Below are 15,316 nucleotides of genomic sequence, written 5' to 3'. Positions count from 1 at the left end.
TAACACCGTTTAATATTTCTGTTATTTTAAATATATTTGACACTTTTTGACAAGTTCATACATATAAATGGAATTTTGATACTTAATAAGTAAATTTGACACCTTCTTACAACTTGGTGTGTAAAATTGGCATTCTTGATCGGATTACAGTTATTTTTATATTTGACCATTTACATAAAATAATTTATATTCTAACATCTATTAAACTAATTTAAATCAACTAATTAAATAAAATTAAGTGAAAAATATCAATATAATAATAATTTAAAATATTTTTTCTTATTAAACAAAAACATAAAATTAAGTTGTTATATTTTATAAATTGATCAGTTAAACATAATCATAAATCATATTAATATATTACAAGTGCAAATCAAAATGGTCAAAATGGTTTGATTATTTGAATAAACATTATATTTGATCTTACTATATCGGTCATACTCAAACAAAACTCTATAATTGGTAAATTAAATATTTTTTATTCCAAATTATGTAAATATAACGGTGGAACAGTTAGTTCGAATGATCAACTTTAATTAAAATGCTACACTATTTTCTTTGAACATTATGATTCCAATTTATTAATTTATAATATTATGACTCAATCACTCATAATAAGAATTGAAATTTGAAAATGATTAAACATCTTTAAATTATGACAATTACATGGAAATATAAATTACTTAATAAAACTGTAGATTATTGCCTACTTAAATTTTCTTAATTTGACAACTATTACAGGTGGTTTTACATTTATGCGCAAGTATTATTATTATTATTATTATTTATTTTATGTATTTTTTTCCTAATTAATTTACCTTCAAACTTATTACATTTTAATCGATATATAAAAAAAATAATAAAAAAGTTTATTTTCATTTTATTAAAATAATTAGAAAATAAAACCCACCAATGTAGACTAGTAGTAAAAATCGGTTTAATAAACAAAAAATAGTACGAGTTCGATTCTAACTGAAAGCGCTTTGAGTTGAAGCTAAAGATATGACGGCAAGGGTGAATATATGATTTAAAATCTACCCAAGTTAAATTTATTTTATAAAATCTACCCGGGCTAGAAGGATAAAAATATCATGCAAATTAACCAAATATACCTATTTTACCGTCACTAATTCCACTGTCAATAACGGAAATTTATCCTGATAAAACTTTTTCATAAAACATGTCCGAACTAGAATAATAAAAAATTGTTAATAACTTTATTATTGTCATTTAGGTACAAAATATTTTGAGCTATCTGACCCAGCGACTAGATAAGCTTGTACACAGATACGACTTAAGTAATGATAGTTTTAGTTAATTAAAAAATAAGGAAAAGAAAAAATGAGCCCTTAAACTAACAGTAAGGGAAGCATAAAAACCCAAGGATTGAATTTGAAGGAAAGCACACACTCCCTACAGCTTGGGGTATTAAGAAGCAAACAAAGGCAAAATTCCTCGAATCTTCTATCTATTCTACACCCTCACCGACTATCAAACCTCGGCGCTCTCTCTGAATTCACTCTCTTATGAACCTGCGCCGGTAAGTTAGGATTCAAACATTGATTCCTTTCGTTCGAAGGACTAGCATTCAACTCTTGGAATCCGCTGGAGGTAACTTCATTTTCTGCTTCATTTCATGATCAGCTTCCTATTCGTAGTATTTTTACTGTATTATAGTTATTATTATCTATAGTATCAGTTTCTACGGACATTCTTGAAGTTATGAGTCAGTTTTAGCTGCGGTGAAGCTATCTAGATCGCTGCGACAATTTGTTTATATTTCGGATTTCATTTCAACGATCTTAGACCTTGTTTTAGTAGAGTATTGAGTATAAAATGCATCGATATAAGAACTATTAGAAAGTTTTAGCATGGAGTAAGATTGTTTGTTTGAAAGGAATACATGTTGCAAAATTTGAAGTTTGTATTAGTAGATAGTCATGAAATGCAACTGTAATACAAAAATGACTGAGCAAAAGAAACAGTAAGGGTGGATGACATATGGAGAGGAATGCAAGAACATTATACTAGAGAAAATTGACGTATTCTTTGATGTGTATATGTTTATTTATCTGTGTTTTTCCCATTGTTTTCAGACCTAGTTGAGGTCTTAACAGTGCCTCTTTTCCTCCCTGTCAAAATCCTTGGAAAGATTTTACTTCAATCTCCTAACCTCCTTTCGTTGTGGCAGCTGACCCTTTGGTCTTCGCTTCCAGGAGGCCGCGAGGTTCACAACTGCCCAAAATCAAACCGCCGTACTCGAGTTTATATACCAATTGAAGCCCTCGTGATTATGTTTGAATAGGAAAGGAAAAAACGATTAATTAATTAATTAAACAGGCAAAATAATTTTTATTATTATTACTATTTTTATCATTACATCCATTTTGTTCATTTATTTCATAACACTGTTATTATTGTTACCTCTGGTACTATAATTATTGTTATTACTATGATTACATCCATCATTATACAATTTATTGTTATTACTATAATCAGTTAATATCATCACCATCATTATTTACTACTACTACTACTACTATATTTGTTGTCGTCTTCATCATTATTATTGTTGTTGTTATTGTTACCACTTCATTCTATTGTTTGATTGCCAATGTAGTGTAGCTCAATAGTTAGAGTATCTGCTTCTTGGAGTGGAGGTTGTGGGTTTGACCCTTACGTGGCGTGTTTCACTCTTTAAAGTATATTTGACAAAACACAAAATAAAAGTGACTTTACTCTGGCAATATTCTTCTTGTCTCACAATCTTGTATGCGTTTCCAAATGAGGGCTTATATATTGACCTGATGGAGCAAATATATTTTCCTCTTTGATCGCTATTCAGAGTTTCAGATAACATATTCTATTAGAGAGCATTTCCATATGTTTGTGCTGTAATCAGTATGTTAACTACCCTTGATATGGGAGTCAACAAGCAGTTGAAATATGTGGTTTACAACATTCCTGAGAAGGATGAAGAACATGTATTCGTATAGACGAGCTCTGTTACACCTTAAATTGTATCCATAAAATTATTTACATATGTGTAACTGTAAGTTTATATATGGTGGTTTTGAGCTTTCATGCATGTTGACAGGTCACATGGCCTCCAGCTTAATGGAATTGGAAATGTGAAAATATATGGACTAATTGGCCTCAGTGCTGAAAAATTCTGAAGTTAACATCCGTATAGACAAATAAGTGTATAGAATGGTTTGGCATTCAATTGCTTATGGACATAGAGGAGACAAGTGATGATTCAAGGGAAAAAGAAAGAGGGCCCTGCAAATGCCATGTTGCATCCTTCAGATCTCATGGAAAATTTTGGATCTATTTCTATGGATTCTCAAAGAGATACTACGAGACATACAGAAGCAGATTATTATAGTGATCATAACAGGACGTCATACATGACAGCCTCACAAATTCTCTGGAGCACTGGAATGCTTGCTGAACAAATTCCCAATGGATTCTACTCGGTCATCCCAGTGAGCTTTCTCTTTTGTGTTAGTATGTACATTAGGTTGTTATTATTGCATCTCTAGCAAAGAAGCCTGGAGTTGATGGAATTTTTGTTATATTGGAAAATTTATAATGGAGAAAGTTAAACTGTAGTGTACTTTGGTACAGAAAAAAAGATGTTTTGGAAACTAGTTACCCAATACACATGCATTCTTGATAATTTTTTTAACCTGATGAAAAAATCGAATATGGACTGACTGCTGGTACTTTGCTACTATATTCTTTCTGTCCATAATAACCCTGCCACGTATAATTTTTATTACCTTGTATCTCTTCCACTTTATGGATTATATAATGTACTAATTATGAGTTTTTCTGTCGCTTCTGTATTTTTTGTTTTGCTTTTATTTAACTCTGAGTTTCACATTCCTCTCTTCATTTGTCATCATCACTTATGTGGATATTGTCTTCCTTTTTTTTTCTGCACAACCATGTTACTTTATATCTGTATATATAATGCATGTATTGTCAATTAATCCATTTACTGATATAATATTTTGTATATAGGAAAAAGGACTTAAGGAACTTTTTGATGATATTCCTACCCTAGATCAACTTTATGATTTGGAGTTTGAGGGATTCAAAGCTGATATCATTCTAGTAGATTCAGAGAAAGATAAAAAGCTTTTTATGCTCAAGCAACTTATTGTAGCTCTGGTAAAAGGTTTAAACTCAAATCCCGCCACAATGATAAAAAAGATCGCTGTACTGGTAAGTTACCCATAATCTTATTGTATTTTCAAATGTATTAAGTCAATTAATATTTTTTCTTGTGGCTATAAAATAGGGCTAGGTATTTATAGATAACCAGTACGCAAATGTAGGGGTGAACAACAATTGGGTAAACCCAACCCAAACCCAAACCCAAATTTAGTAATTTGGTTGGCTGAACAATCTTTTATTCATCTTTCCTAACAGAGTATAAGTCTTCACTCTTAGTTTTTATTTTTTCAAACAAAGTCTAGGTTCCACTCTTAGTTCGTGTTCGCCCCCTAAGCCCTAAACCCTAAGCACAGAGTTGAGCAAAAATCAGATAAACCCAACCAAACCCGGAATTTAGTAATTCGGGTGAGGCAGTTCGGGTTGGAGGTACAAATGTTGCGTTGGGTTACAAGTTCAACCCAAACTACCTGAACAAGATATTCTAAGACATGTAGCACGTAGAAACGGTATTTCATATATTTGGAATAGTTTAAATAGAAGAGTCTTTGAAGGGAAAAGTTATGGGTACGATCGTCTCAAAAGATTCATGTTACACGCGTTCGCTTCAATTCGAAAAAGGGGGGCTTGTACGGGATGATAATTTTTCGATCTTATTGGCATTTAAAATTCTTACGTTATTTTCTTATTTCATGTTTTGTTTTTTTCCTTCACCTTTGTAACGTTTGAACTTATTTTGCACTCTTTTTAATAAAAGTTGACATTTTTTTTTTAAAATAATTGGAATAGTTAACTAATACAAGGATGCTACAATTTATAGGCAATATTAGAAGAGTAAACAATGGAAGAAATTCCTAGATGAACATAAATGAACTTTTGTTGGGAAAACACATAACTGCCAACTACCTTCTCTGTGTTTTACCATTGTAAAATACTCACAGTTCAACAATTCTTCTTTTCTTTCTGTTAGCTGCAACCCTGGATTTATCCATTATCACCACAAACAAATCCAAGATGAAAAACATCTCCCTTCTCATTCTATCCGACTTGTTTCTTGCTGCTTGATATTTGTTTGGTATAATAACCTACAACCCCTGCTATATTCCCCAAGTTTTCAACCAGATAACGAAGCACCTATACCCGGTTTTATTTTCTATTACTGAAGTCCTGTTTTACAAATCTTTTTCTATTGTTGCCTAACTCAGTTTTGATAGTTTTCTTATTGATGATGATTTGCATGCCATTGCCTGGTATGGTAGTCTACTTGATGGGGTAAAATTACGGCATATGTACGCTCTTCTACATTTCTCATTGCCTTTGATAAACACGTACAGTCTATGTTTCTCTTTCATCCCTGTAGGACTGGGGCACAAAATCCCTTGCTGTCTATAAATGTAACATAAAATGAGATAATCTGGTTTCAGAAATATCTTCCTGGTTGATTAGCTATGTATTTTTAACAGGTGTCTGATTTTTATAAGCGGGCAAACTTGGAGCCAAAGCCTATGGGTATGGGTAACGCAGTTTTAACAGAAAACCAAGGTGTCCAGCTACTGGGGCAAATAAAGCACGGTTCTTGCCGCCCTCGGGCAATATTATTTAAAGTACTAGCAGATACTGTAGGCCTTCAAAGTAAACTTGTGATGGTAAGCCTTTCCGTCTAGAGTAAGCATGCTCTTACTTGGTTATAACTTGACAAATAAAAAGAGGAAAGGAAATGAACTTAGCTTGTGCAAGTTTCTCTTTTTAATTTGTGTTTTAGAGGAATTTTCCTTGTCCCTGTTGGACTATAACAATTCATTAACTTAGTTTTGAATTACATAGAGGTTGCTGTGACATTCTCTGGGAGCTTGAGATATGTTTCCATTTTGCATGATAATATATTTATAATATTGTTGTTCAAAATTTTGTTTCCATTGACATATCAGGGTTTACCTGCTGAAGGGGACTCCGAATGTATCGACTCCTATGAGCACATGTCTGTAACAGTATTATTGAATTCAGTGGAGCTTTTGGTTGACCTTATGCGTTTTCCTGGTCAACTGATACCCCGTTCGAGAAAGGCAATATTTTTTACTCATATCTCTGCAGCAGGGGAGAGTGATTCTGCAGAAAATGATTCATGTGATTCACCACTGGAGCCAAACAGTCCTTTATATGGATTTTCAGAGAAAGTTGATCTGGACAGGTTAGAAGATTTGATTGCTTAAGCTAATGCATCATCATTTAGATTTTTAATCCCTATCATTTCTATGCTTAGAAAAATATCTTCATTTCTTTATCTACATATAAACTTAACCGGTCTTGGTAATTTAATGTCATTAATTTTAATGATTCATGTGGCATAGTGCTGAGAAGGATGATAGCTTTCTCCAACAACGGAGGTTAGAAGCATCCATGAACCCAGCAGGACCTTCATTAGGGAATATGATGTTGCCATCATCGCCTTCAGTTGGTAGAAAATTGAGGTAAAAAGCCAATTTGATAATAGCATTTTTAGTGAATTTATATATGTGGATGGGTCTCACGATACATTTTATTTGGTATAAAAGTATAGTTGGTTGGGATCATGGTCTCATTTGGCAATAGATTGGTGGACAGATGTATGATCCATAATCTTGCAAACATGTTCAATGCCATTTGGTATAAAAGTGTGTGGGACAACAATTGGAAATTGAGGGGGATGATCAACTCATATATGATTGGAGCATTTTTTCAGCACATGACCATTTGTCAAATGAAATATTTGCTAGATATGTATCCAACTGAAATGCATTCCAACCAAATGTGATCAAATATCAAATACACCTGGTTTATTTAATGGCTCTTGTTGTTTCTTTCTGTCATTTCTCTCCCTCGCTCATCATGCATATGTATGTTAGATTAACCTTTTGCGAGCTTGTTCTGATTGATTCTTCTCTTTGTCCATCCCAGTTCATCACACAGTGAACCCGATGTAGCAACTACTTTTTGGCGTAGGAGCCGGCGAAGGGATATTTCTCAAGCACGGACTGCAAGCTCCAGGTTGGTGAGATTAGGCGCAGCTCATTCTAATTAATTTGAAAGATGATGTCAACATCAAAGGGGTTGTTTCTTTTCTTTTCGCTTGGACCATAAGAGATGTTTTCATGAGAATGAATTTCATGCTTAAGTATTGAAGTTATGCCATCCTTGTAGGTTTTGATTCATGCTCATTCTTTTTGCCCTTGTAATATCATTCAAATCTAGAAGATTATGAGTTTATAGTTCATCCTAGTTAGATGATGCAATCTCGAAAATAAAATGCAAGTTTGAACTGGATGCAGATGCGGCTCAGTTCTATATACATCTCTCTTCTTTCTTTCTTTTTTTCCAATTGTCCCACTGATTTTTTTCCATGCATATATTATGATTGGTTTATAATGTTTCCTTATGTAATAACTCTGGAAGCTGCTAAATGCTAAACGTGTAATCATATGATGCTATGCAAAATTACAATTACATGATTTAATATTCAATAAACTCAAAATATGGATTGTCTTGATAATATTGATGTTTGTTGTGTTATTGTAAGTCCTCTTATGTTTTATTCCAATAGACTGATGATTTTTCCTTTGGTATATATTCCTTTGTGTTCACCCTTTAGGGAATATGCATTCTGAATTTATAAATCAAAAAGTATATGGATACATCAAAATATTATATGATCCTTGGCGAGTGATATTTTCAGTGGTGTGCATAGAATGCTGTAAACATCATATTTTACATTTTCTACCATTGATTGGTAAAGTGGTACTATTATAAAAAATATTACTGTAACCTGTTAACATGTGGTTTGAAGTGCTCCACTTTTTCCAGTCCAGAGCATCCCTTAATTCAAGCACGCGGGAGATCCATACTTAGTGGTGATAGGAAATCATCCAGAAATCACACAGATGATATGGGTACCTCAAGGTGCTTATCTCCTCATTGTAGTTCTACAATTGAAACTTTCAATCTCACTTGTTCTTGCTCATTTAGTAGAATTTTAATTTTTACTCTTATTGTAAACTATGTTATTCTGAGGCTCATTTTTTTTTTCTAGTTGTTTTACTCTTTCTGCCTGTGGTTGTCTGTATGTAATCGAGGTAGTTCTCAAGGGTTTACAGCAAATGTTTAAGGATACTTATCTGGATGCTGAACTGTGGAATATCTAAGTGCTATTGGTTAAACGATGAAGTGATCGCAATTTATATACTGCCATTTTCAGTCATTGTGTAGCCCACTTTCCTTGTAAATCAAAGATTTACTCATAAATTTTACTCAAGCTACTTTACTTTGGTGTTAGATAACATCATATGGTTAGCTAATATTGACTTTTTATTACAAAAGATTTGACTAGCTTTCAATTAAAGATTCTTAATTTTACTCCCTAAGGTATTTAGTGCCATCTCGCCTTATCAGTTGGGTTCAATGCATGACCCACACTTCAGAATGGTTCCCTCTTTCTTTTTTTAATCTCTGAGTAAGCTTCTATGCTAAAGAATTAAATTATATTTTCTTATAGGTCAGGAAGTGCCTTGACATCTGAAGCTCGTAGATTCAGAAGAAGAAGCATTAGCATGACTCCCCAAATAGGCGATGATATTGTCAGGTGAATGTCTATAGTATCATGCTCACTTTGCATGCTTCTAATTAACTACATCACAACAATGGTGCAGTTGAATCTCCAAACTTGTACAACAATGGTGATAACCTTCCTGTCCTAACATGTTAAATTGTATTTGAAGATTTTTGTTTGAATGTTTGGATGAATGGAATTAAGGAGCACTACAAGCAAACTCCATTTATGAATTCTGAGAAAACTTGAGATATCTTTTTCAAACTTATCTTATTTAATTAGTCTAGTGATTTTTGGTTCGAATGGCTATTGGCATAGGAGAGGTCATCTAAGGTAAGATATTCATATCCATAAATTTATGAGTAAAACCTAACATTGTGCAGAAGAACCCTAGTCGCAATCTAAGAAAGTGATTGTATTAATTCCTATTACATTAAGACTTTTTGAATTGTAAACAAAATCATTAATTTTGTTGCCACCTGGAAATAAGAGAGGAATAGGAAAAAAATTCAGCACTTTATAATGGTAAAAAGTAGTTGGTTAAATGTGCAAATTTAGTCATTTATTTATACCTGTGTACAATAAATTAGGCAGATGGTTCATGCAAAGCATCACTATCACCTTGTCTGTTTGCGTGAGAGAGTGAAAAACAGAGTTGTTGGGGCTGGGTTTCTGAAGGAGATAGAGGTCCTCTGAAACATGCAACCAGGAGGTACTGGTGGCGCTAGGATGAGAGAAGATGGCGGCGATTGCGTTGGCGTTAAAGAAGAAAATTGGTATGAAATCCTCTTCCGGTAGATGCTCCCATATCATCTTCAGCATTTCTGTCTAGGGTTACGCAGCCAACTGCATTGATGATCTGAAGTGACAACTTACCTAAGGGAAATAGTAATTAAAACTACTCTGCATATGAAGTGTTCAGTTTTTGTTAATGATCTAGGTCAATTCAGTTGTATAATTGCTGGTCAATCCCGAATCCCCACCACCCCTCTCTGTTTCCTGTTATCTGCATTGATTTCATTTTGCATTCCTTTTTATATCGCACTTAGGTAATCTATGCCTTGCTGTGGTAAATCCATATCTTACCAAGTCCAAGACATGTAAGGGTTGTTGCATGCAACTAGCCTAGATTCATCTCAACAAAGTTAACCTAAACAACTTTGCTTCTTCCAGCCAACAAGGTTTCCTTTTGTAGCTGGATTATGGGATTTGGCCCGTTGGCCAGAACATTAGATCTGATTAGACTTGCCTCCATTCTCCCCTTCTTTTATTTCATATACTACATTTTGTGTAGATATGGGCTTCCATTAACCCCTACCTAGATGCATGAAAGAATTGTGATGTACTGTGTAAGAACAGCACTGTAGTTTTCAGGTTGGTTTTATTGTATTGCCACATTCACTTCCCTAAATGGTAAAGTATTCAATTCTGGATTTTTGTAAAATAACCTCTCTTGTCGATCTTGTGATTGCATGTCCTCACGAGTACAAAATTAGTCTCTCCAATCCAATCTAGAAGGCTAATACTTGTCTTGATCTTGTACTTTTGGTTTTAATGTAGTGGTGCATCGACTTCCCTAAATGGTAAAGTATTCAACTCTGGATTTGTTAAATAATATGTCTCTCTTGTCAATCTTGTGACTGCATGTCCTTGTGTATGCAAAATGTTTCAACACTATCCTGAAGGGAAGTGTGCATGGTGAAAATTACCCCTATTGTTAAGATCTTAATTATCTGCTGAAAAAGTGATGCAATCAACCTCCTAACAGCTTGTGGAACATTATACTTTTGACACCTTGATAATCCTATTATATTAGCTGCATGATTTCTCTTGACATCTTAAATCATATATGTGCTTGCCTGAAACAATTTGAAACCACTCTGCTGTGGAACTACCTGTGAACCTCTTCACTGGTGTGAATTGCAGAGCATAGTTTAAATCATGCACTCTGTATATAAAGGACTGTTTCGATCATTTGATTAATTTACTTTCTGCACATAATCTGAACAAACCATGTTTCAAAGCATTTAGTATAGTATCACACATTGAAAACTCTCAGATGTCTCTCTCTTTTTATCTGTTGGCTGTGGAACCTAGACTTGATAATATGGCGTATTATAGCAAACTGGGAACAGAGCAACATGTTACGAGGCCAATCTTGATTTGAACAGTGTTATCGGGACTCGGGACTCAAGAGTTGGACTAGTAATGAATTGCACAGGGCTGTTGTGTACTAAGAAAGATTATGGTGCCTGACATTTGAAAATTAAAGGTTTTGGCCCCTGGGGTTTATGATTACGGGTGTTGGCTGCAACAGTGTCTACTTGAGATGTCTTTTCTTCATTGTCCTTGGTGGTGCAATTGCTATACCTTTCCATTTGACATCAAGTATAAGTGGGCCATGGTACCCAAGACATGACATTTTCAGTTCCATGTTCGGGTGAATTGAAACTCGTAAAAAATGTAGTAAGATAGCAAGTCTAGTTAGTCCAATAAGAAAATGTAGTAGTGGTATATAATTTATCCATTATGTTCTCATCACTGGTGTCTCCTTATTGCCTGTGAAAAACTAAGTGTATATAAATAGTTAAATATTCTAGACTAGATACGAGATAGTCTTTGAAATAACTATTATGAAAGTATAGAAGATAACTATTTGAACTCTTCACTTTGAAAGATATGAAAATGTAATCCATGAAGGTATACATCTCAGTTTGACGAATAGCAGATGTATGTAGGTTCTTACTTATATTGTTGTTCCACCTTACTATAACTGTATTGAGTCAGTTCTTAGATAAGCTATATTTTTTTTGGATATATGTAGGGCTGTGCGGTCAATGAATGGAACTTTGAAGCAAAATCGTCTTTTGAGAGAACAGGGTGCTGACAGTTCCTATTCTCATTCCTCAGATGACAAAAACAGTGCTCTAGGTCAAGAAAAGAATGTAAGCAGCGTTATTTTGTTTGCTTCCAACCGCAATACTATAAATGTTCATTGAATTTTAGTGGCTGGTACACAGAATCACCTCCCATAAACTTGTTCACTTGTTATTCCAAACTTGTATTTAGCAACATTAATTAACCATCATTTTCAGAATCCACTTCTTTGCATAAAATGATCCTAGTTATTGTAGAGGTTATGGTTTCATGTTGGTTGAATGCAATAATTCTTGAAGTTGTTGAGCAGTTGCAATTTTGAATTAGAATCTCAGTTATCATTCTCTATTCTATTTTCGTTTCAGGTACCAGAATTCGGCCATGATGATATATCTGGTGGTAGGTCTCCTTTCAATGCCTATCCTAGGGAGCAAATTCCTCAAAAAGCAATATCACTGCCTTCATCACCTCATGAATATGAGAGCCAGACTCCTACTGAAAGGGATATTTCAAGGTTCAATCCAAGTGATGAAGCAGTCTCAGTTTGGAATAGAATACTGGAGTTACCCATGTTCCAGAATAATCCCCTTTTACCTTTTCAAGAATGGAATATTGATTACAAAGAACTATCTGTTGGAACTCGCGTGGGCATTGGTAAGGCTTTGACATCATATCTTCTTATTGCTCGAAAAGAATTGGATGCATGAGGTATATTAGTGTTTATTTATGCTCATCATGGAGCTGGAATAGTGTTGTACATAGTCAGTAAGTGCATCATTCTAAACCCACCTAAGGTAGTTCAAGTGGAAAAAGTTTGGACTTTAGAGATCTGATTTTCACTAAAATCACATTAATTGAAATGGGGGGTCATGGTGGTGGATGTTGTGCTAGCCTCTTATCCCCTGGTATAAATTTTTTTTGGTATCATTCCAAGTTGCCCTGCTTTAGTTTTTTTATCATATCAAAGAAAATTTTGTGAGATGTAATGGAAACTTTAGGCTATCTTTCTTTATTTTATACAACTGTTGGCAGCCTACTTTGTTGCATTATTGGTGATGGTTGAAGTTTGAAAAGTGCTCCTACATTCCACATAGTAAGACCCATGTCTTCATAGTGCTAGCCTCTTCCAGGGAAAAACTAGTCTTAAAATTTAGTGCTTAGGCTTGATAGAAGCTAAGATTTCTCAGGCAGGTAACTTGTCCACAATCCGCACGATTGAAGTTTGAGGTCTGTTTTATATTTTGTTTTAGCACTAGTGCAATAATCATGCGTTAGTCTCACTTTATTTGTCTACTTATGTACACTGATAAATTACACCTGGTTTATTTGGTAACATGACTGTTGATGGTGAAAGTCCTGTAGTAAATGATTGTCTTTGACCATTTCTTGAATTCCACGAAAAATTGACTTGGTTTGTATCCAGTTTTTGTTTACCCATCTGTTTGGCATTCTGTTTGGAATATCCCACTAAATAAATCTTTTAAGAACATGATTCTATAATTTATAGGTACTTTTTCATGGTGATTAGTTAAAGGATGTTTTTTAAATGTGCATATCTTCCATTTTCTCCCGTCACTTGCTTTACATTTTTCTGTACTCGTACTAGGATTCTTTGGGGAAGTATTCCGTGGCATGTGGAATGGAACACCTGTTGCCATCAAGGTGTTTCTGGAACAAGATCTGACTGCTGAAAATATGCAAGACTTCTGCAATGAAATATCCATTCTATGGTATTTTCTTTTTCTTGACAAGTCATAAGGGAATCTACATCTACTGTTTTTTATTTTCTTCATAAATTCTGACGTTCACCTCATTTTTTTAATGATTGTGTGTATTTTCCTTCCTTCTGGAAAGCCGATTACGACATCCAAACGGTACTTATCTTCATTTTCCTTTGTTTAATTTTGATTTCCCCTTATGAATTGTTACATCCTTTAAAAGAAATGATTTCCCCTTTGCCCAATCTGTTACGGGAGATTATTATAAGTGGAATATTCATTTTAAGACCCGACTCTGTATAATATCCAAGTAAGGTACTGTCCCAGAAAAGGTCTTAAGCCTATAAAAAGATTCCCAAATCATTAAGTTTTCAGCTCAAAAGTTAATGGTCGTTATCACCCATAACCAAACATATCCAACCTAAACCCATTCGACCCAAGTAACCCTTTCAACCTCTTTTTATTTATAAAAGATGTAACAAAAAATAACTTTTTTATTTATTTAAAAAATTGAGTTATTTGAATAAGTTTCTATATACAAGATCTTATTTGAAATATCTTAAAGCACATGACTTAATTAAGATTTTGACACCTTTAGCACGTTGTTATATTTTTTTTAGTTGTCATAAGAATATTTGATGGTTTTCTTGCAGTTATCTTGTTTCTTGGTGCATGCATAACACCTCCTCACCTCTCGATGGTAACTGAGTACATGGAATTGGGCTCGCTGTATCACTTGATTCATTTAAGTGAGCAGAAAAAGAATGTTAGCTGGCGAAGAAGACTGAAAATGCTGAAGGATATTTGCAGGTGCTCTTTTCTTAATGTTTATTTTTCTGTTGAGTTAGTCTTTCTGTGGGAGCTAACTCTATTAATTTTTCTGGTAGGGGACTGATGTGCATCCATAGGATGAAAATAGTTCATCTTGATTTAAAAAGTGCAAATTGCCTTGTTGATAAGCACTGGAATGTCAAAATTTGTGATTTTGGGTTATCGAGAATAATGACCAGCTCCCCCATCCCACACTCTTCCCCTGCTGGAACTCCAGAATGGATGGCACCCGAACTTATTCGCAATGAACCCTTCACAGAAAAATGCGACATTTTTAGCCTTGGAGTAATAATGTGGGAACTATGCACTCAAAATAGGCCGTGGGTTGGTGTTCCACCTCAGAGGGTATGTAGATATCTGCTTCTTTACTTTTCTTTTACATATTTGTCTCATATGCTTTGTTTTTCTGTCTTTTTTTATTCATTTGCTTCGAAATAGAGATTGTTTTGTCAATATTATGCTCTGCATTGTGTAGGTTGTCTATGCTGTTGCTAACCAGGGAGCACGTCTGGAGATTCCTGATGGTCCCCTGAGCAGGCTAATTGCAGGTCTGTCACATTTATTACATAATAATCATATCATATTTTTAAAATTTTGTCACATTCTGTAACAAGTATTATAGGGTATGTATGTTATGCAGAATAGTCTCGGAAGTATTAGTTAGGAGATAAATATAGTACGCAAGTTAATGAGTTCATTGATTTGATTCCCCATTTTCGATTTCAGATTGCTGGAAAGAACCAAATGAACGGCCTAACTGTGAGGAGATTCTAGCTCGGTTGCACGATGCTAGTTAACCCCGCCTCTCAAATGTTTTTAAGTGTTGTCTTTTCATGGGGTTTGGATTGACATTAAATGCCCTCAAACAAAATTGAACTTTGTTTTTTAGTAAGAAAATTTCATGGGGTTTGGATTTGAAATTAACAAAGGAAATAACAAGTGGACAATTGGCTATAAATGTTTTAAATGCATGTTGTGATGTTTCTTGATTGTTCTTCTTACACGATGGCGCCCCGATTTTATCGTTTCAAATGATAAACTAAAATTTATCGTTTGAAATGATAAACTAAAAAAAAGAAAATGTTTGAAAGTTATTGTGACATGTTTGTTATAATATATATTTACAAGA

At 34.1% G+C, this 15,316-nt stretch overlaps 1 pseudogene; it reads left to right on the top strand.

The window, feature by feature from the left end:
• Nucleotides 1–1,431: 1,431 nt before the first annotated feature.
• Nucleotides 1,432–15,181, top strand: LOC124918921 (annotated as a pseudogene).
• Nucleotides 15,182–15,316: the final 135 nt, after the last annotated feature.

The sequence above is a fragment of the Impatiens glandulifera genome, chromosome 1, assembly GCF_907164915.1.
Source record: "Impatiens glandulifera chromosome 1, dImpGla2.1, whole genome shotgun sequence".
Taxonomy (NCBI): domain Eukaryota; kingdom Viridiplantae; phylum Streptophyta; class Magnoliopsida; order Ericales; family Balsaminaceae; genus Impatiens; species Impatiens glandulifera.
This window is presented reverse-complemented; position numbering and strand designations above follow the sequence as displayed.